The 21041-nt window shown below is 45.9% G+C and overlaps 1 pseudogene; it reads left to right on the top strand.

The window, feature by feature from the left end:
• Positions 1-21041, top strand: part of LOC115117477 (cytoplasmic protein NCK2-like) — a 48320-nt pseudogene that overhangs the window by 12860 nt on the left and 14419 nt on the right.

Here is a 21041-nt window from a genome sequence, read left to right as displayed (position 1 = left end):
TTGTCTGATGCAGGAAGCCTAATGGTTAGAGCGTTGGGCCAGTAACCGAAAGGTTGCTGGATCGAAACCCCGAGCTGACAAGGTGAAAATCTGTCGTTCTGCCCCTGAGAAAGGCAGTTAACCCACTGTTCCCCGGTAGGCCTTCATTGTAAATAAGAATTAGTTCTTAACTGACTTTCCTAGTTAACTAAAGGTTCAATAACAATAAATAAATACAATTTAAGGGCACTGTTTGATGAAATCAGACACAAATGACTTGAGGGAGCCAGAGATGAAGATAACCAGGAAATATACCCTCCTACCGGTTATTGCAGATTCTGCCGTTACTCTCCTGAAGTTGCGGGTAATAGGCTACATGAGGAGTCTCCAACCTTTCTCATGTGGAATGGCAATTTATCTGACCATTTCTACCAATCTGCGTTGCGTGCCAGTTATGGCTTTCAGATGCACACTTTTGTGGAACGTTTTCATTTAATTTCGAATTTTTTGTCTCAACTAATCCAAATGCGCGCAGAGCAGACACTACTAAAACAAGAGTATCAATGAACATTGATTTTGTAAAAAAGTATGCCCAGTTTGTTTCGCGGCATTGCACATACCACTAGCTGCATTTCAGCCAACGTCTGTTATACTAGCTGTCTAGTCTGTTTTAGAAATGGACAATAATCAATAATCACACACAATTCTATAAGGAATTGTCAACTCGTTCTCATTCTGAGAAATATGGTAGACCACTTGAGTTCAACATCTGAACGAAGTGGACAGTCTGGCATGCTGTTCAAACAGTTGGAGATGGACAGAAGGGTTTGTTCATAACAATTCAAATGTTCCACCTTGTTCTAGTAAATAGATCAAATGTGTCTAAACTTGAAACATAAAGATTAGCTGGCTACTCACTAGCATGTGGGCTTGTGCTGGAGAGATGAGACCTGTGTTAATGTTCTATAAAACCTACCACAAGAGGTTATTATTAGTGAATGTGCATTATGCATAGTTCTGGGTCAATTTGTAAGAAAAAGGGAAGAAAATTGTTTTTGTACAGACTTCAATGCCAGATCAGTGCTTATTTTTGATAAAATGATTAGTGGGGCTTATATTTAGTGTAATTTCACACACCCTTCATTCAATTATTGCTGACGGTTTGAAATGCAGTTTATTTGACCTTTTTAATTGTACAGCAAAGCTTATTTAGAGAGAACATTTGAAATATGTAGATGCCGTGTTGCCCAGCCCTAGTCAGACGTGTTGCCCAGCCCTAGTCAGACGTGTTGCCCAGCCCTAGTCAGACGTGTTGCCCAGCCCTAGTCAGACGTGTTGCCCAGCCCCATTGCAGTACCAGACCTCTGTAACCCCCCTTTAGGCTTCTATGTTTCTTAACTCAAACTCGTAACATGAACACCCACGTGCACACTGGTCTGCTGCGTCTGTTCTCCCAGGTAGGCACGGCACCGGTACTAATGAGCAAAACAGGAACAGTTCACTAACAGGAGTAGCTTGGAGGTTCGTGTTTCTGTTCACGTACTTGTGAACAGCGAACGAGAGAGTTTGTGGCATCTGAAGCTAAATCTTCCCCCACATTGATTCTGAAGTTCAGACAATGTTTTCCCCCTATACGTGTTTGCTTTGTGTGTGTTCAATTCAGCTGGCGTAGTGGTCTCCATTGTGTTGAGTGACAGATAGTTAGGTGGAGCTCTACTAAATCAGAGAACACATGCATCATGTTTTGACAGGTGTTTTAACAGCCAATCACAGGAGAAGGACACAGCCTGACCTGTACTAAATGGCAGGGTAAACAGTAGTGGGAGACTAACCTGCAGGTAACTGGACACTAGTGGCATCACATTCCCTCTGTGTGCTGAGTGTGTATAAGCTACATACAGCTGAGTTTACCCTTTTGAGCTAACTGTGTTGCTTACACCAGCAGATCTGTGTTCTGCTCCACTGTTTCTTACTCTTTCCTACATACCGGAGGGTTGTGGAGGGGTTGTATAGGGTTGTGGAGGGGTTGTGCAGCGTGGAGGGTTGTGGAGGGGTTGTATAGGGTTGTGGAGGGGTTGTGCAGCGTGGAGGGGTTGTGCAGCGTGGAGGGGTTGTGGATTGTGGAGGGATTGTATAGGGTTGTGGAGGGGTTGTGGGGGTTTGTGCAGCGTGGAGGGGTTGTGCAGCGTGGAGGAGTTGTGCAGCGTGGAGGAGTTGTGCAGCGTGGAGGAGTTGTGCAGCGTGGAGGGGTTGTGCAGCGTGGAGGGTTGTGGAGGGGTTGTGCAGCGTGGAGGGGTTGTGCAGCGTGGAGGGTTGTGGAGGGTTGTGGAGGGGTTGTGCAGCGTGGAGGGGTTGTGCAGCGTGGAGGGGTTGTGGAGGGTTGTGCAGCGTGGAGGGGTTGTGCAGCGTGGAGGGGTTGTGGAGGGTTATGCAGCGTGGAGGGTTGTGGAGGGGTTGTGCAGCGTGGAGGGGTTGTGCAGCGTGGAGGGGTTGTGGAGGGTTGTGCAGCGTGGAGGGGTTGTGCAGCGTGGAGGGGTTGTGGAGGGTTATGCAGCGTGGAGGGTTGTGGAGGGGTTGTGCAGCGTGGAGGGGTTGTGCAGCGTGGAGGGGTTGTGGAGGGGTTGTGCAGCGTGGAGGGGTTGTGGAGGGGTTGTGCAGCGTGGAGGGGTTGTGCAGCGTGGAGGGGTTGTGCAGCGTGGAGGGGTTGTGGAGGGTTGTGGAGGGTTGTGCAGCGTGGAGGGGTTGTGGAGGGTTGTGCAGCGTGGAGGGGTTGTGCAGCGTGGAGGGGTTGTGGAGGGTTGTGCAGTGTGGAGGGGTTGTGCAGCGTGGAGGGGTTGTGCAGCGTGGAGGGGTTGTGGAGGGTTGTGCAGCGTGGAGGGGTTGTGCAGCGTGGAGGGGTTGTGGAGCGTGGAGGTGTTGTGCAGCGTGGAGGGGTTGTGCAGCGTGGAGGGGTTGTGGAGCGTGGAGGTGTTGTGCAGCGTGGAGGTGTTGTGCAGCGTGGAGGTGTTGTGCAACGTGGAGGGGTTGTGCAGCGTGGAGGGGTTGTGCAGCGTGGAGGGGTTGTGCAGCGTGGAGGTGTTGTGCAGCGTGGAGGTGTTGTGCAGCGTGGAGGGGTTGTGCAGCGTGGAGGGGTTGTGGAGGTGTTGTGCAGCGTGGAGGGGTTGTGCAGCGTGGAGGGGTTGTGCAGCGTGGAGGTGTTGTGCAGCGTGGAGGTGTTGTGCAGCGTGGAGGTGTTGTGCAGCGTGGAGGGGTTGTGCAGCGTGGAGGGGTTGTGGAGCGTGGAGGGGTTGTGCAGCGTGGAGGGGTTGTGCAGCGTGGAGGGGTTGTGCAGCGTGGAGGGGTTGTGCAGCGTGGAGGGGTTGTGCAGCGTGGAGGGGTTGTGCAGCGTGGAGGTGTTGTGCAGCGTGGAGGGTTGTGGAGCGTGGAGGGGTTGTGCAGCGTGGAGGTGTTTTGCAGCGTGGAGGTGTTGTGCAGCGTGGAGGGGTTGTGGAGCGTGGAGGGGTTGTGCAGCGTGGAGGGGTTGTGCAGCGTGGAGGTGTTGTGCAGCGTGGAGGTGTTGTGCAGCGTGGAGGGGTTGTGCAGCGTGGAGGTGTTGTGCAGCGTGGAGGGGTTGTGGAGCGTGGAGGGGTTGTGCAGCGTGGAGGTGTTGTGCAGCGTGGAGGGGTTGTGGAGCGTGGAGGGGTTGTGCAGCGTGGAGGTGTTGTGCAGCGTGGAGGTGTTGTGCAGCGTGGAGGTGTTGTGCAGCGTGGAGGTGTTGTGCAGCGTGGAGGGGTTGTGCAGCGTGGAGGGGTTGTGGAGCGTGGAGGGGTTGTGGAGCGTGGAGGGGTTGTGCAGCGTGGAGGGGTTGTGGAGCGTGGAGGTGTTGTGCAGCGTGGAGGGGTTGTGGAGCGTGGAGGGGTTGTGCAGCGTGGGGGTGTTTTGCAGCGTGGAGGTGTTGTGGAGGGGTTGTGGAGCGTGGAGGGGTTGTGCAGCGTGGAGGTGTTGTGCAGCGTGGAGGTGTTGTGCAGCGTGGAGGGGTTGTGCAGCGTGGAGGTGTTGTGCAGCGTGGAGGGGTTGTGGAGCGTGGAGGGGTTGTGCAGCGTGGAGGTGTTGTGCAGCGTGGAGGGTTGTGGAGCGTGGAGGGTTGTGGAGCGTGGAGGTGTTGTGCAGCGTGGAGGTGTTGTGCAGCGTGGAGGGGTTGTGCAGCGTGGAGGGGTTGTGGAGCGTGGAGGTGTTGTGCAGGGTGGAGGGGTTGTGGAGCGTGGAGGGGTTGTGCAGCGTGGAGGGGTTGTGCAGCGTGGAGGGGTTGTGCAGCGTGGAGGGGTTGTGCAGCGTGGAGGGGTTGTGCAGCGTGGAGGGGTTGTGCAGCGTGGAGGGGTTGTGCAGCGTGGAGGGGTTGTGGAGCGTGGAGGTGTTGTGGAGGGGTTGTGGAGCGTGGAGGTGTTGTGCAGCGTGGAGGTGTTGTGCAGCGTGGAGGTGTTGTGCAGCGTGGAGGTGTTGTGCAGCGTGGAGGTGTTGTGCAGCGTGGAGGTGTTGTGCAGCGTGGAGGGGTTGTGCAGCGTGGAGGGGTTGTGCAGGGTTGTGCAGCGTGGAGGGGTTGTGGAGCGTGGAGGGGTTGTGGAGGGTTGTGCAGCGTGGAGGGTTGTGGAGGGTTGTGCAGCGTGCGTTTTGTGTGTGATCAACAGAACCAGTAATCTTGTTGATGTTCAGGGGATGGGTTTTTACATAAGGCATGATTTCCTCCTCTGCTTTAATCATTCTGCTTCTCTGATTTTGTTTCAGTCTTTAACTCAATCAGTCTAAATTCCAGGGGTAATACTGAGATGGCATAGTACCTTAAACAAACTAAGGACATGAGCATCTGGTGTTTAGCAGTGGTAGATGGGGTCTTCCCAACTCAAATGCAACATTCTGTCTATATCGCACTGCCGTTACATTATAAGTGTTACCTACATTACTGCCGTTACATTATAAGTGTTACCTACATTACTGCCGTTACATTATAAGTGTTACCTACATTACTGCCGTTACATTATAAGTGTTACCTACATTACTGCCGTTACATTATAAGTGTTACCTACATTACTGCCGTTACATTATAAGTGTTACCTACATTACTGCCGTTACATTATAAGTGTTACCTACATTACTGCCGTTACATTATAAGTGTTACCTACATTACTGCCGTTACATTATAAGTGTTACCTACATTACTGCCGTTACATTATAAGTGTTACCTACATTACTGCCGTTACATTATAAGTGTTACCTACATTACTGCCGTTACATTATAAGTGTTACCTACATTACTGCCGTTACATTATAAGTGTTACCTACATTACTGCCGTTACATTATAAGTGTTACCTACATTACTGCCGTTACATTATAAGTGTTACCTACATTATTGCCGTTACATTATAAGTGTTACCTACATTACTGCCGTTACATTATAAGTGTTACCTACATTACTGCCGTTACATTATAAGTGTTACCTACATTACTGCCGTTACATTATAAGTGTTACCTACATTACTGCCGTTACATTATAAGTGTTACCTACATTACTGCCGTTACATTATAAGTGTTACCTACATTACTGCCGTTACATTATAAGTGTTACCTACATTACTGCCGTTACATTATAAGTGTTACCTACATTACTGCCGTTACATTATAAGTGTTACCTACATTACTGCCGTTACATTATAAGTGTTACCTACATTACTGCCGTTACATTATAAGTGTTACCTACATTACTGCCGTTACATTATAAGTGTTACCTACATTACTGCCGTTGCATTATAAGTGTTACCTACATTACTGCCGTTACATTATAAGTGTTACCTACATTACTGCCGTTACATTATAAGTGTTACCTACATTACTGCCGTTACATTATAAGTGTTACCTACATTATTGCCGTTACATTATAAGTGTTACCTACATTACTGCCGTTACATTATAAGTGTTACCTACATTACTGCCGTTACATTATAAGTGTTACCTACATTACTGCCGTTACATTATAAGTGTTACCTACATTACTGCCGTTACATTATAAGTGTTACCTACATTACTGCCGTTACATTATAAGTGTTACCTACATTACTGCCGTTACATTATAAGTGTTAACTACATTACTGCCGTTACATTATAAGTGTTACATATCCCAACCCAGTCCTTGAGGACCTCCACATTCCACGGCTTTGTTCTATTCGAACATTAGCACACTTGATTTGACAAGTCAACTATTTGTTGTCATCAGAGAAATATGATACGTATCTGTCCCTGTATCAGTTCTTAGGCTGGGCCAACGTCTAGCTACTCTGTCACTCCTGTCCTTGCTGTTCCACCGAAAGGGAAAGTAATCAACTCATGTTAAATCACACCGCTAACCCACAGGAGGTCAGTGGAGGGGCTGGCCTTATTATGTGTTTCAGACGAGAAACATGATCTGTCTCTAAGCCTCATTAGTCAGCTGGGTCGGTGGGCTCCCCCTCTATTTGCAGACTGACTACCCTAATTTGTTGTTCCTCTACTGGTGGGCTGGACGACAAACGCCACCATCTTTGCCTCGTTTTTTTTGTTAATGTTTTTGAGATTGCGGTACACGTCCAGACCCCTAACGACGTTCGGGCTGTAAAATCACTAGACTATTACACCAGTGATAATGGAGAGTCTCAAAGTGCTTCACATTGTGTCTAATTCTATGAGCACCTAGCTGGACAATTCAGATGCCCCAGGAGTCATATTTGCTCCAGGTGGTTGTGCCACAGAACCCCTTCCTGTACGGTCACTCACACCAACACAAAGGAGTTTGCATAAGTAAAGTGATGAGGATTGTGTTGGAGTGTGCTGGGGAGAGAGAGCGTGTAGTACTATAATCAATGATGATGTTCAATACAGTGCAGTGGCTTTAGCCCACAGGCATTTCTGTTGTATTTTCCCCTTTGGTTGACCCTATGGCTGATTACATTGGCACTGTGGCACACACGCACACGCACAGGCATTTACCCGAACTCACAAACCACAGCGTTACTCCTCCAGACAGGACTTAACAAACAGATCTGTACATCAAAGCTGTTATTTTCAGTCCATTGCCTGTCATTTGCTTTGTATTGTGTGCTTTGTGATGCTGTGCCCAGGGACATGGCGCAAGCGGCCAGACTCACCTCTCCGGGAGTAAAAATAGAGAGAACATGATTAACACTGTTGTCGGGTGCACTTCCATTGAAGCGGTAAGAAATGAACAAAGAAGGGGAGATTAACAGGAACTAAACAACGGTCATACAATAGAACCCTGAGGTAGTGAGTCATGAAAAGGAAAGGGAGGGGTTGAGACTAGTAATGTAAATAAATCAACTTTCTCCAGCACCTATACCTTTATTGGTTGACCACATTTTTTAATTCCGAATTCAATCCAACTCCTATCTGAATACTTTCTGAGTGTACAGGCATAGCTTTATTACAAATATTTTTGTCCCAGGACCCCAAACGTAAGTCATTTTTGTTTGATCTCCTATGTCATCGTTTCCCGAGCTCTGTCCTTGGGACCCCAAGGGGTGCATGTTTTGGTTTTTGACCTAACGTTACACAGCTGATTCAAATTATCAAAGCTGGATGATTAGTTGATCATTTGAATCAGCTGTGTAGTGCTAGGGCAAAACCCTGAGTTTGGGAAGTCCTGTCCTATGTAGATGGTGGGACACAAGGATGCAGGGAGGTAATGTTTATAAATGTATGTTTAGAGTAACGGAATTCAAGGGTCAAATTATCTTTATGATAGACATATTCATGATGGATGATCAGGAGAGGTGGAAAAGGGGGGTGTGTGTGGGTGGAGGGGAGGGGAGTAAGAGATGGTAGCGTGGGAGGTAATGAGAGGAAGGAAAACTCAGGAGATGTAGGAGCCATTAAATGGAGAAGAATAAGTATGGAAAGAATGAACAGAGAGCGAGAATAGAAGAGTAGCAGAGGAGAGAAAGGAGGATTTCAGGGGAGGGGACCAGTCGCAGCCTGACCAGTCTGATATAGGACCAAGTGGAACCATGGAAACTCACTAAACAATGTCTCTCCCACTCAGGGGGAGGGAAAGAAATGACAGAAAACGAGTGATGTGAGAAAGGAGAGTGAATGAAGGAAAGAAGTAGGGGGGAGGACAGCCATAAAGGGAGCAATCCCTCATTTCTGTAGTCAGCTGTTTAATGAAGATGGGCATAAGTGTGAAAGCGCTGTCCAAACGCTGTCCAAGGCTGCTTACAAAAATGTGGGTGGACAGAAGAACCCATGCTACTATTTTCTCTGTGCAGAGGAGAAAGATGGAGTGGGGAGTGATACTGTCAGAAAATAATCACATCGCTGCTTTCTGAAGCACTAACTGAGTGGGAAAGCATTCACCGAAAGTGACTATATCCTGATTTAGAAACTTTGTAGCTTTGATGTGTAACTTTTGTAGAAATGATGAGGAAGAGAAGGGAATCTGACTATTTCAGTCTAACACTTACACTCCATCCAATCCACTTTGCCAAACAGGGTTTTGTCAGTGATATGGTTTAATCAGAGTTGCTTTGATCAGGACTTGCAAGAGCTTCTTCAGTCCCTATGATATCACCATGAAGTGGCTGGCTAAGTGACTGCAGGAGTGGTTCTCGTTCTGTGGTCAGAGCGTTCTGTCAGTAGCTTATCTCCTGAGGGTTTATTTTGAGTAAGCAGTTGAAAGGACGGCATGATGTCGTCTGCCTTTCGGACCTCCCTGAACCATCAGAACATTCGGTCTGACATTTTTCACTCTGTCCTCTTTGATGACTTCAAACATGATAGTAATTTTCTACCGCTCAACCTGAACCCTGTCAGAGAGATGGGCCTAGCCAACTGCATTGCATACCAGGGCAGGTGTGGAAAGAAAGCTCTGGCATGACAGTGGCACTGGGCTCACTATAAAACAGATCATTAACATTGACAGTGTTCCAATTCATTTGGCCCCGATGACGAGGGCTTTGACCTGTTTTCAGCAGCCATTCACAACCAGCCAAAGCAGTCTGTTGTGGGTGCTTGTATTAGGCCTTTTCAGATCACAGTGAACCGGTTGCTCTATGGGAGTACCAGGAGCTGTTTCTGTATGCTGCAGTGTATTTATTCAGGATGGTCCAAATGGATATTAACCAGCTTCCTACTCTGAGAAACAACTCAAAGCAAACAGCATCAAACAAATGAGAGTACTGGGAAAAGAAGGGAAGGAGGAGAACAGTTTGTTCCATTGGTTTTTTCTCTTACTGTGTTTTTGACCTGAATGCCAAACAGAGAACTGTGCCAGTCTTTTTGTCTTTAAAAAAAAAAACTTTTATTTTCTTTAATCCTCTTTTACTATCCCTTTCTCTTTGTGTTGTGCTGAAAAGGCCTGGGAGCTTTTTTCTCTCCCCCTCAATGAGGAGCTGTGAAGTCCAGGAGGAATTCAACTCAGCATTCTGTCGCGCTTCTCTCCTTTTAAATCTCTCAATAGAGGGATGGGGCGAGCAGAGACTCCCTCTCTTTCTCCCCTTTATTCTCCCGCTACCTCCTTTTTTTATTTTACATTTGTTTACCTCAATGTCTCCCTTCCTTGGTTTCTCCCAGATTTATCCTTTACAGACGAAATTCGACAATAGCAGGCAGGCACACATGGCAATGCAGCTAAAGCTAGATGGCTGTAGGGAAAGAGACTCAGTAATTGAATTAAGAGAGTTATATACTACAGCACTGCCTGGAGACCAGAAGTGTGAGCTGTAACACATCTCACACAGAACTGAGGTAAGCTGATGGTGTGTGACTGATGGTGTGTTTGCCGCCTGTTGGCGTGTGTGTGAGCGTCCAGCGAGGAGGATTGATGTGATTCTGAGTGGCATCCTCCTCACTCTCCCTAATGAGCACGGTCATTGGGGAGACTGAATAATCATTGTGGATACGGAGGGAGGCAGGGCCATCACTCTGAGGGAGAATGAGTCAGTATTAGAATGCTGATAAATGGGGCGATAAATGAGAGCGAGAGAGGAGAGGGAGAACGAGAGGAGAGGGAAGGGAGGGATACAGGTGGTTTATTGTAATACTCTTTTTGCCTGTCGGATCCTTGCAAATCTACACGAGTGTGTGCGGTTGATTTGCAATTGGATGTGTGTGTAATCTCGATACCAGACACTTCCGCCCCATTATCGCCTGGGGACAAAATTGGTGTGTAACTGTGACATACAGCTGTTCTGTAAGCCACATTGGTTATACCTCACTAACTCATCCTTCTACATTCCTCCCTGGGCAAGGATCACAGGCAAGATTTGACCTGCTCCTCTCCTCCCAAAGTCCCTCCTCCTCCCTTCCTCTACCTCCTCCCTTCCTTCCCAGGCCTGTGAGGGAATCCTGTTGTGCAGCTTTGGGGTGTGCAAGCAGGGTCACGTTCATTGTATTTCAATGCTACACAAATGCTTGTACTCTCTTGTCAGACTCATGGCACTCCAGAGTAGAGGTCGACCGATTAATCGGAATTGCCGATTTAATTAGGGCCGATTTCAAGTTTTCAAAACAATTTTTTTACAATGTTTTACACCTTTATTTAACTAAGCAAGTCAGTTAAGAACACATTCTTATTTTCAATGACAGCCTAGGAACGGTGGGTTAACTGCCTTGTTCAGGGGCAGAACGACAGATTTTCACCTTGTCAGCTCGGGGGATCCAATTTTGCAACTTTACAGTTAACTAGTCCAACGCAATAACGACCTGCCTCTCTCTCGTTGCACTCCACAAGGAGACTGCCTGTTACGCGAATGCAGTAAGCCAAGGTAAGTTGCTAGCTAGCATTAAACTTATCTTATCAAAAACAATCAATCATAATCACAAGTTAACTGCACATGGTTGATGATATTACTAGATATTATCTAACGTGTCCCGCGTTGCATATAATCTGACTGAGCATACAAGTATCTAAGTATCTGACTGAGCGGTGGTAGGCAGAAGCAGGCGCGTAAACATGAATTCAAACAGCACTTTCGGGCGTTTTGCCAGCAGCTCATCCTTGTGCGTCAAGCATTGCGCTGTTTCTGACTTCAAGCCTATCAACTCCTGAGATGAGGCTGGTGTAACCGATGTAAAATGGCTAGCTAGTTAGTGCGCGCTAATAGCGTTTCAAACCTCACTAGTAGTTGTTCCCCTTGCTCTGCATGGGTAACGCTGCTTCGATGGTGGCTGTTGTCGTTGTGTTGCTGGTTCGAGCCCAGGGAGGAGCGAGGAGGGGGACGGAAGCTATACTGTTACACTGGTAATACTAAAGTGCCTATAAGAACATCCAATAGTCAAAGGTTAATGAAATACAAATGCTATAGAGGGAAATAGTCCTATAATTCCTATAATAACTACAACCTAAAACTTCTTACCTGGGAATATTGAAGACTCATGTTAAAAGGAACCACCAGCTTTCATATTGTCTCATGTTCTGAGCAAGGAACTGAAACGTTAGCTTTCTTACATAGCACATATTGCACTTCTTCTCCAACATTTTGTTTTTGCATTATTTAAAACAAATTGAACATGTTTCATTATTTACTTGAGGCTAAATTGATTTTATTGATGTATTATATTAAGTTAAAATAAGTGTTCATTCAGTATTGTTGTAATTGTCATTATTACAAATAAATAACTAAAACAAAATCGGCAGATTAATCGGTATCGGCTTTTTTGGCCCTCCAATAATCGGTATCGGCGTTGAAAAATCATAATCGGTCGACCTCTACTCCAGAGGCTGTGACAAGAGTCTAGTGTGACAGTAGGAGGTCTGATATACTATAAATTATATTTATATTTTACCTTTATTTAACTAAGCAAGTCAGTTAAGAACAAATTCTTATCTTCAATGATAGCCTAGGAACTGCTTTGTTCAGGGGCAGAACGACAGATTTGGGGAATTGATCTTGCAACCTTTCGGTTACAAGTCCAACGCTCTAACCACTAGGCTACCTGCTGCCCCAAATGCCCACACATTTAGCTAAAACACCCGTAGACACTGCATTAAGAGATGAGCCTGTCGTGGATAGCATTCATAGGGGATAGTTGTGTAGAATTTCTTCAGCCTCTCTGTGGAGAGGAGTTTAATATCCTGTGTTAAACGCCCGAGTCTCGGAGTAATCCATTTGCATTTATGAAATACAGTGGTCTATATCTGAAGATATTTATCTTTCCAGCGGTAATGGAATCTTTTATGTGGTGTAATTGTGTGGCTACTCTTCTCGTGAGTTATACGGTCCTTTGTGGCGGAGCTTCATCTGTGAATTGCCCTCATTAAAGAATAAAGTGTAGAAGACGAAATGAGAAAGGAAATGTGTGATCCCTAGTGTCTCTTTTGTGGGACTGGATGTTTTGTCATTTATTGCTGTGTGTGTGTGTGTGTGTGTCTCTGTTCTGTCTGTTCTGTCTGTTCTGTCTGTTCTTTACTAAAACAGGTTTGTCTAAAATAAAATGGTCTATGTGACATTTCTACAAACATGGCTAAACCATGATATTAGACATTATTATTAAACTGTTTGAATGTAGCTCACCCCATTTAAAAAATACGTATCGGTAGGCTATTCATGTACGTATCTAGTTATTGTGAGTCAAGCAAAGCAACACTACCGTCAGAGGCTCCATGTGTGGCAAGTGAAGTGGGAGATTTCCAATCAATGCCAAATGGAATTACGATAATACGTTGGCTAAATGAGAAGGGGTAGGCTACAAGGATCAACCAACAGATAGGCTGTTTAATATGAATGAAGTTGTTGTAGACAAGAATGCGGTGAGAGCAGACAAAATAGACTCCATTAGTCTCGCTAGCTGGCTAACTCATTTAGCTAGATAGTGTAGCTAGCCTGGATTCTATGCATGGATTTGATGCAGTCAAGATAGACACTACCAGATGAGATGTTAATCTATTGCAGCAACAAGTTTGTCTAGATAACATGAGCGAGTTGGTTTGGCTACTTTCTCTCTCTCTCCTTGTGAGACACACCTGCTTCTATTGTGCCCCTCCCCCACCCATCTGTACTGAAACAACAAGCAGAGTGCCTCTCCTGAGTCTTGCAAGTAAGTCCCAATTGAAGTGCAAAGGAATATATATATTATTAGTGATGCACCAATATTACCCAATATTTTCCTTGCCTCCCCCCCAAAAAACGATACCGATAACCAATATTTAAAATTTGAGCAGCCTTTTAAGCGTTCTAGTACAGTTAAATAGTTACACATGGACGCAGCGGTCTAAGGCACTGCATCTCAGTGCAAGAGGCGTCACTACAGTCCCTGGTTCGAATCCAGGCTGTATCACATCCAGCCGTGATTGGGAGTCCTATAGTGCGGCACACAATTGGCCCAGCGTCGTCTGGGTTTGCCCTGGGTAGGCCGTCATTGTAAATAAGTATTTGTTCTTAACTGACTTCCCTAGTTAAATAAAGGTTACACACACGCTGACCAAAAAGTTATTTTGTTGGCATTTACCCATGTCCCCATTACCAGCAAAACCTATTTTTATCCCTTACTTGCTTTGCTGTTTCGTTGTTCATTTGTTCAGTTGTTTCATTCTCAACCAGGATTTCATCATGCATGTCAAGCAGTGAAGTTTCAGCTGTCTGTTCCTGGCTTCTCTTCCTCGGTGCGCACTGTCACTGTGTCCGTTTCCATCTTGTCCAGCTATGTATGTAACATTTCACGTAAACCCTGTTTCAAATCAAATCGAACTTTATACGTCACATGCGCGGAATACAACATGTGTAGTGTAGACCTTACCGTGAAATGTTATAAGCCCTTAACTTTTCTTGAACTGCACTGTTGGTTAAGAACATATTTACTAAAGAAACTAGAGTAAAACATTATAAATAGTAACACAATAACGAGGCTATATACAGCGAGTACTGGTACCGAGTCAATGTGCGGGGGTACAGCTTTAGAGGTAATGTGAACATGTAGGTAGAGGTGAAGTGACTATGCATAGATAATAAACAGAGAGTAGCAGCAGTGTAAAAACAAATGGAGGGGTCAATGTAATTGTGTCTGCATTTTTGTTGAGCAGGCGTTTCAATGCCATGACAGAGGGTATCACGTCTGCTGCAGGCACAATTGATGAGCTTATTTCTCCAGTCCGTTGTTTGAATGGAGCTAGCTAGTGTGTTCATGTTTCCAAGTTTCAGACATGTTCTCAAATGCCATTGAAATGGCAGCAGCGGTATGAGAAGCAGCATATTATTGAGCAATACGGCTTTCCTCAGTAGGAAATCCCCATGGACCCACTGTGCTGTCAGACTCAGCATGCTCATGGGGTTGACATTGCTGGTGCAAATGTCAGCAGTGACGCTATTACTGTGTAACTCCGGGAGGGCAACATCTGAAAAATAGCTCACTTGGTAGTGTGTACCGGTGCTTGACCAGTCGGCGAATGCCAACTTCACCCACGACAGAGAACGGTTGATTGTCAAGGGCAATGAATTCCATTATCTTGCCATTAATGGATTTCAACTTTGAGTTGTCTCGCTGAAATGTTCTTACTCTTTCAAATGACTGCTCAACTTGTTGACTGCTCGATCCTCACAGCAGACATTGTGGGCTAGTTTAGGAATGCTGTGTTGCACGTGTAGCGCAACATTTTACATGACGTCATTACGTCATGTACTTACGATATATAGGTATGGACGTCAGCTTTGACATTGGTTTTGCACATTGGCGTTAAACTAGATATCGGGCCGATGTTGGAATTTTTAGCTAATATCGGCCAATTTCCGATATGTTCACCGATATATCGTGCATCCCTAATATTTATACGATCTGGATATCATAAAATTATTCATGATGTTCTTATAGTGAAATCATTTAAAATGCCCATCCCAAGTTAACTTTAAGTTTAGTGTTCTCCTTTAACAGTTGGACAATGTTGACTATTGGAGAACATTCATTCTTTTTTCCTCTTAGTGATCATCGCTGTTTCATGTTAACTAGGCAACGCTTCCTTAATCTATTTGAATGTTCAGTTTCCCATCTGCAGTGGTTGAACTCTACCGTTCAAACATTTGGGTCACTTAGAAATGTCCTTTAACCTGTTGCTTCTACTCGGGACGCTTGCGTCCCAACTAGAGCTCTGGAAATGCAAATGCGCCACGCTAAATGCTAATAGTATTAGTTAAAACTCAAAAGTTCATTAAAATACACATGCAGGGTATCGAATTAAAGCTACACTCGTTGTGAATCCAGGCAACAAGTCAGATTTTTAAAATGCTTTTCGGCGAAAGCATGAGAAGCTATTATCTGATAGCATGCAACACCCCAAAAGACCCACAGGGGACGTAAACAAAATAATTAGCATTTCGGCATTACACAAACCGCACAATAAAATAGAAAACATTCATTACCTTTCACCATCTTCTTTGTTGGCACTCCTAGATGTCCCATAAACACTATTTGGGTCTTTATTTCGATTAAATCGGTCCATATAAAGCCTAGATATCGTTATATGTAGACTGTGTGATAAACGAAAAAAAAACATCGTTTCAAACGTAACGTCATTTTTTAAAATTCAAAAAGTCGACGATAAACTTTCACAAAACACTTGAAATACGTTTGTAATGCAACTTTAGGTATTAGTAAACGTTAATAAGCGATAAAATTCATCAGGAGGCGATGTAAAGATCATTAGCTGTCCGTCTGGAAAAATGTCCGGCTAGAAACTCAACGAAAATATCCGGTCCTAGACCGGAGGAGATACGGTGTCCTGCATGTGTTTGACCAAGAAAAAACTCGAAGGGAAATGACAAGACTCTAGACACCGTGTGGAAGCTGTAGGTACTGCAACCTCAGTCAATTAATTGTGGTTCACCTTTATCAATGGGTTCAAGTGGCGCATGGATATATTTTCCCATTTTCAGTGATCAGTTTTTCCTGTGCTTTTCGATGTAAATGCCGTTCTGGTAAAGCCACAGCAGTGATTTAACCAGTTTTTTAAACGTCTGAGTGTTTTCTATCCACACAGACTAAGCAAATGCATATACTATATTCCTGGCATGAGTAGCAGGGCGCTGAAATGTTGCGCGATTTTTAACAGAATGTTCAAAAAAGTAGAGGGTCGACTTAAGAGGTTAAAAAGAAAAGAAAAGCAAATTTTTTGTCCATTTTAAATAACATCAAATTGATCAGAAATACAGTGTGGACAATGTTGTAAATTACTATTGTAGCTGGTAATGGCAGATAAGAAAAAAAAAGGAATATCTACATTGGCGTACAGAGGCCCATTATTAGCAACCATCACTTCTGTGTTCCAATGGCATGTTGTGTTAGCTAATCCAAGTTTATAATTTTAAAAGGCTAATTGATCATTAGAAAACCCTTTTGCAATTATGTTAGCACAGCTGAAAACTGTTGTCCTGATTAAAGAAGCAATAAAACTGTCCTTCTTTAGACTAGTTGAGTATCTGGAGCATCCGCATTTGTGGGTTCGATTACAGGGTCAAAATGGCTAGAAACGAATACCTTTCTTCTGAAACTCGGCAGTCTATTCTTGTTCTGAGAAATGAAGGCTATTCCATGCGAGAAATTGCTAAGAAACTGATGATCTTGTACAACGCTGTGTACTACTCCCTTCACAGAACAAACTGGCTCTAACCAGAATAGAAAGAGGAGTGGGAGGCCCCGGTGCACAACTGATCAAGAGGACAAGTACATTAGACTGTCTAGTTTGAGAAACAGATACCTCACAAGTCTTCAACAGGCAGCTTCATTAAATAGTACCCCTCAAAACACCAGACTCAACGTCAACAGTGAAGAGGGGACGCTGGGACGCTGGCCTTCTAGGCAGAGTTCCTCTGTCCAGTGTCTAAAGAAGGCCAGTTGTGTTGCTTCTTTATTCAGAATAACAGTTTTAAGCTGTGCTAACATAATTGCAAAAGGGTTTTATAATGATAAACTTGGATTAGCTAACACAAAGTGCCATTGGAACACAGTAGTGATGGTTGCTGATAATGGGCCTCTGTACGCCTAGATATTCTAGAAAATCAGCTGTTTCCAGCTACAATAGTCATTTACAACATTAACAATGTCTACATTGCATTTCTGATCAATTTTATGATATTTTACTGGACAAAAATGTGCTTTTCTTTCGAAGTGACCCCAAACTTTTGAACGTTAGTGTACGTTCTCACATAGACACTGAATTGTGAGGATGCTTTTCGTTCCACTGGCACTGTGGGACCCAGAGAATATCCTTAGGCTGTCAGAGGGCTTGACGGGACAGAACTGTTAGACTGAGCACATCCAGCCTGGGATTGTGCTGGATTCACAATGATTTAAGTTCTTGTTGGTGCTTTTTATTACTATACAAATAATATAGTGCTCATCGCATGCACACAGCCGCTCACACATACAGCCGCTCACACATACAGGCACACACGCAGTGCATTCAGAGAGTATTCAGACCCCTTGACCTTTTCCACAATTTATTTAAAGTAAAAAACATACCTAATTTACATAAATATTCAGACATGTTGTTATGCGACTTCGAAATTGAGCTCAGGTGCATCCTGTTTCCATTGATAATCCTTGATGTTTCTACAACTTGATTGGAGTCCATAGAGCTCCGAGACAGGATTGTGTCGAGGCACTGATCTAGGGAAGGGTACCAAATAGTTTCTGCAGCATTGAAGGTCCCTAAGAACACACTGTCCTCCATCGCTCTTAAATGGAAGAAGTTTAGACCACCAAGACTCTTCCTAGAGCTGGCCGCTCGGCCAAACTGAGCAATCGGGGGAGAAGAGCCTTGTTCAGGTAGGTGACCAAGGACCTGATGGTCATTCTGACAGAGCTCAAGAGTTCCTCTGTGGAGATGGGAGAACCTTCCAGAAGGACAACCATCTCTGCAGCACTCTACCAATCAGGCCTTTATGGTAGAGTGGTCAGACGGAAGCAACTCCTCACTAAAAGGCACATGACAGCCGCTTGGAGTTCGCCAAAAGGCACCTAAAGGACTCTTAAACCATGAGAAACACGATTCTATGGTCTAATGAAACCAAGATTGAACACTTTGGCCTGATTTCCAAGTGTCAGGTATGGAGAAGAATGGTAGTGGTAGCATCATGCTGTAGGGATGTTTTTTTAGCAGCAGGTGCTGGGAGACTAGTCAGGATCGAGGGGAAAATGAACGAGCAAAGTACAGAGAGATTCTTGATGAAAACCTGCTCCAGATCTCTCAGGACCTCAGACTGGGGCAAAGGTTCACCTTCCAACAGGGCAATGACCCTAAGCACACAGCCAAGACAACGCAGGAGTGGCTTCGTGACAAGTCTCTGAATGTCCTTGTGTGGCCCAGCCAGAGCCCGGACTTGAACCTGATCTAACATCTCTGGAGAGACCTGAAAACCGCTGTGCAGGGACGCTGCCAATGCAATGTGACAGAGCTTGAGTGGATCTGCAGAGAAGAATGGGAGAATCTCCCCAAATACAGGTGTGCCAAGCCTGTAGCTTCATACCCAAGAAGACTCAAGGCTGTATTCACTGCCAACGGTGCGTGAACAAAGCACTGAATACTTACGTAAATGTGATTTTTCAGTTTTTATTTGTAATATATTCGCAAATGTTTAAAAAAACAACAACATTTTCCTCCATTTTAGAATAAGACTGTAACGTAAAAATGTGGAAAAAGCGAACGGGTCTGAATACTGTACGTACATGTACGGATGCGCGCATACATGCACACACACTTTCATTTACATTCTCGTGCTAACACAGAGTAGCTAAGGTGGTGCTGTAAAACTGTGTTCACCTGACTCCTCTCCTGCACTGTGAAATAGAGCATGCTTAATCCCTGTCACTCACACATACACACACACACACACTAAGCAGTGCCCTCATGCCTGCGGTGTGATTGGATAGATGTGGTCTGTAGTTAGATGGTAAAGCTGATGATCTAATGTGAATGTAGTAGTGATTTATCTTATCTGACGTCGTAATTCTGGCGTGTGTGAAATGGAGAGAGGATTACATTAGTATGATTTCTATATATTCGTGTGCTTTTCTGCTTTTTTTTCAATCTCTCACACACTTATCTCCCCATTACCATAATTGTCTCATCGTTAATTTATTTCTAGCATTAAGATCAGTTCATCGCACATTCCCGTGATAATAGGTGGCTAATGCTTTGGCTAACATTTAGACAACCCTCTGTCTTTCTGTCTCTCGTCTTATTTGGGGTCGATGTGTAACTTTCCATCTCTCCCTCTCCTTTCCACCCCCCTGCCAGGGGGACTCCATGAAAAATGATGGAGGAGGTGACAGTTGTAGCCAAGTGGGACTACACGGCCCAGCAGGACCAGGAACTTGACATCCGGAAGAATGAGCGGCTCACCCTGCTGGACGACAGCAAGACGTGGTGGAGGGTGAGGAACGCCTCCAACCAGACAGGCTACGTCCCCTCTAACTATGTGGAGCGCAAGAACAGCCTGGTGAAGAAGGCATCGCTGGTCAAGAACCTCAAAGACACACTGGGTAAGAGGGGTGGGGCTGGGTAAGAAGGGTGGGGCTGGGTAAGAAGGGTGGGGCTGGGTAAGAAGGGTGGGGCTGGGTGGGAGGGGTGGGGTTGGGTGGGAGGGGTGGGGCTGGGTGAGAAGGGTGGGGCTGGGTGAGAAGGGTGGGGCTGGGTGAGAAGTGCTGAAGATGGAGAGGTCGTTGGTAGTTGGTAGTTTATCAGCAGAGAAGAGTGGAGCGTCTCTTGACTCCGTCCGCCTCTATTTTTTCATCCTCCTCTAAACTCCAGCTAGAAATGCATGAATTCATTCTTTGCATCTATCCTGAATTGTGTGTGTGTCTCATCCCGCCCTCACTCAGTCTCTGTCTGACAGGGTCTGGTACCGGGGTTGTGTCTCATCCCGCCCTCACTCAGTCTCTGTCTGACAGGGTCTGGTACTGGGGTTGTGTGTCTCATCCCGCCCTCACTCAGTCTCTGTAAGACAGGGTCTGGTACTGGGGTTGTGTCTCATCCCGCCCTCACTCAGTCTCTGTCTGACAGGGTCTGGTACCGGGGTTGTGTATCTCATCCTGCCCTCACTCAGTCTCTGTCTGACAGGGTCTGGTACTGGGGTTGTGTGTCTCATCCTGCCCTCACTCAGTCTCTGTCTGACAGGGTCTGGTACCGGGGTTGTGTCTCATCCCGCCCTCACTCAGTCTCTGTCTGACAGGGTCAGTACTGGGGTTGTGTGTCTCATCTGTCTCAGACAGGGTCTGGTACCGGGGTTGTGTGTCATCCTGCCCTCACTCAGTCTCTGTCTGACAGGGTCTGGTACTGGGGTTGTGTGTCTCATCCCGCCCTCACTCAGTACCGGGGTTGTGTGTCATCCTGTCATCCTGCCCTCACTCAGTCTCTGTCTGACAGGGTCTGGTACCGGGGTTGTGTCTCATCCCGCCCTCACTCAGCCTCTGTAAGACAGGGTCTGGTACCGGGGTTGTGTCTCATCCCGCCCTCACTCAGTCTCTGTCTGACAGGGTCTGGTACCGGGGTTGTGTCTCATCCCGCCCTCACTCAGTCTCTGTAAGACAGGGTCTGGTACTGGGGTTGTGTATCTCATCCCGCCCTCACTCAGTCTCTGTCTGACAGGGTCTGGTACCGGGGTTGTGTATCTCATCCCGCCCTCACTCAGTCTCTGTCTGACAGGGTCTGGTACCGGGGTTGTGTGTCATCCTGCCCTCACTCAGTCTCTGTCTGACAGGGTCTGGTACCGGGGTTGTGTATCTCATCCCGCCCTCACTCAGTCTCTGTCTGACAGGGTCTGGTACTGGGGTTGTGTGTCTCATCCCGCCCTGACTCAGTCTCTGTCTGACAGGGTCTGGTACCGGGGTCGGGTGTGTGGATGTGAGCCTTTGTGCTATTTTAGAGGAGTTCTCCACCAGCAACCCAAGGACTGTGTTCAGTTGGCCATCGCTCTGAGCTGCCACACCTTGGTGTCTGTAGGTCCTCACATTAGTGTGTGTGTGTGCTAGGGTTATCAAATGGCTGGTGGAGACTGGAGAGAAACTCTTGCATGTTCCATCTCTCTGTCTCCTTATTCCACTGATCTTATTTTTC

The sequence above is a fragment of the Oncorhynchus nerka genome, linkage group LG1, assembly GCF_034236695.1.
Source record: "Oncorhynchus nerka isolate Pitt River linkage group LG1, Oner_Uvic_2.0, whole genome shotgun sequence".
Classification (NCBI taxonomy): Eukaryota; Metazoa; Chordata; class Actinopteri; order Salmoniformes; family Salmonidae; genus Oncorhynchus; species Oncorhynchus nerka.
Note: the sequence above shows the minus strand (reverse complement) of the source record. Positions and strands in the feature narration are given on the sequence as shown.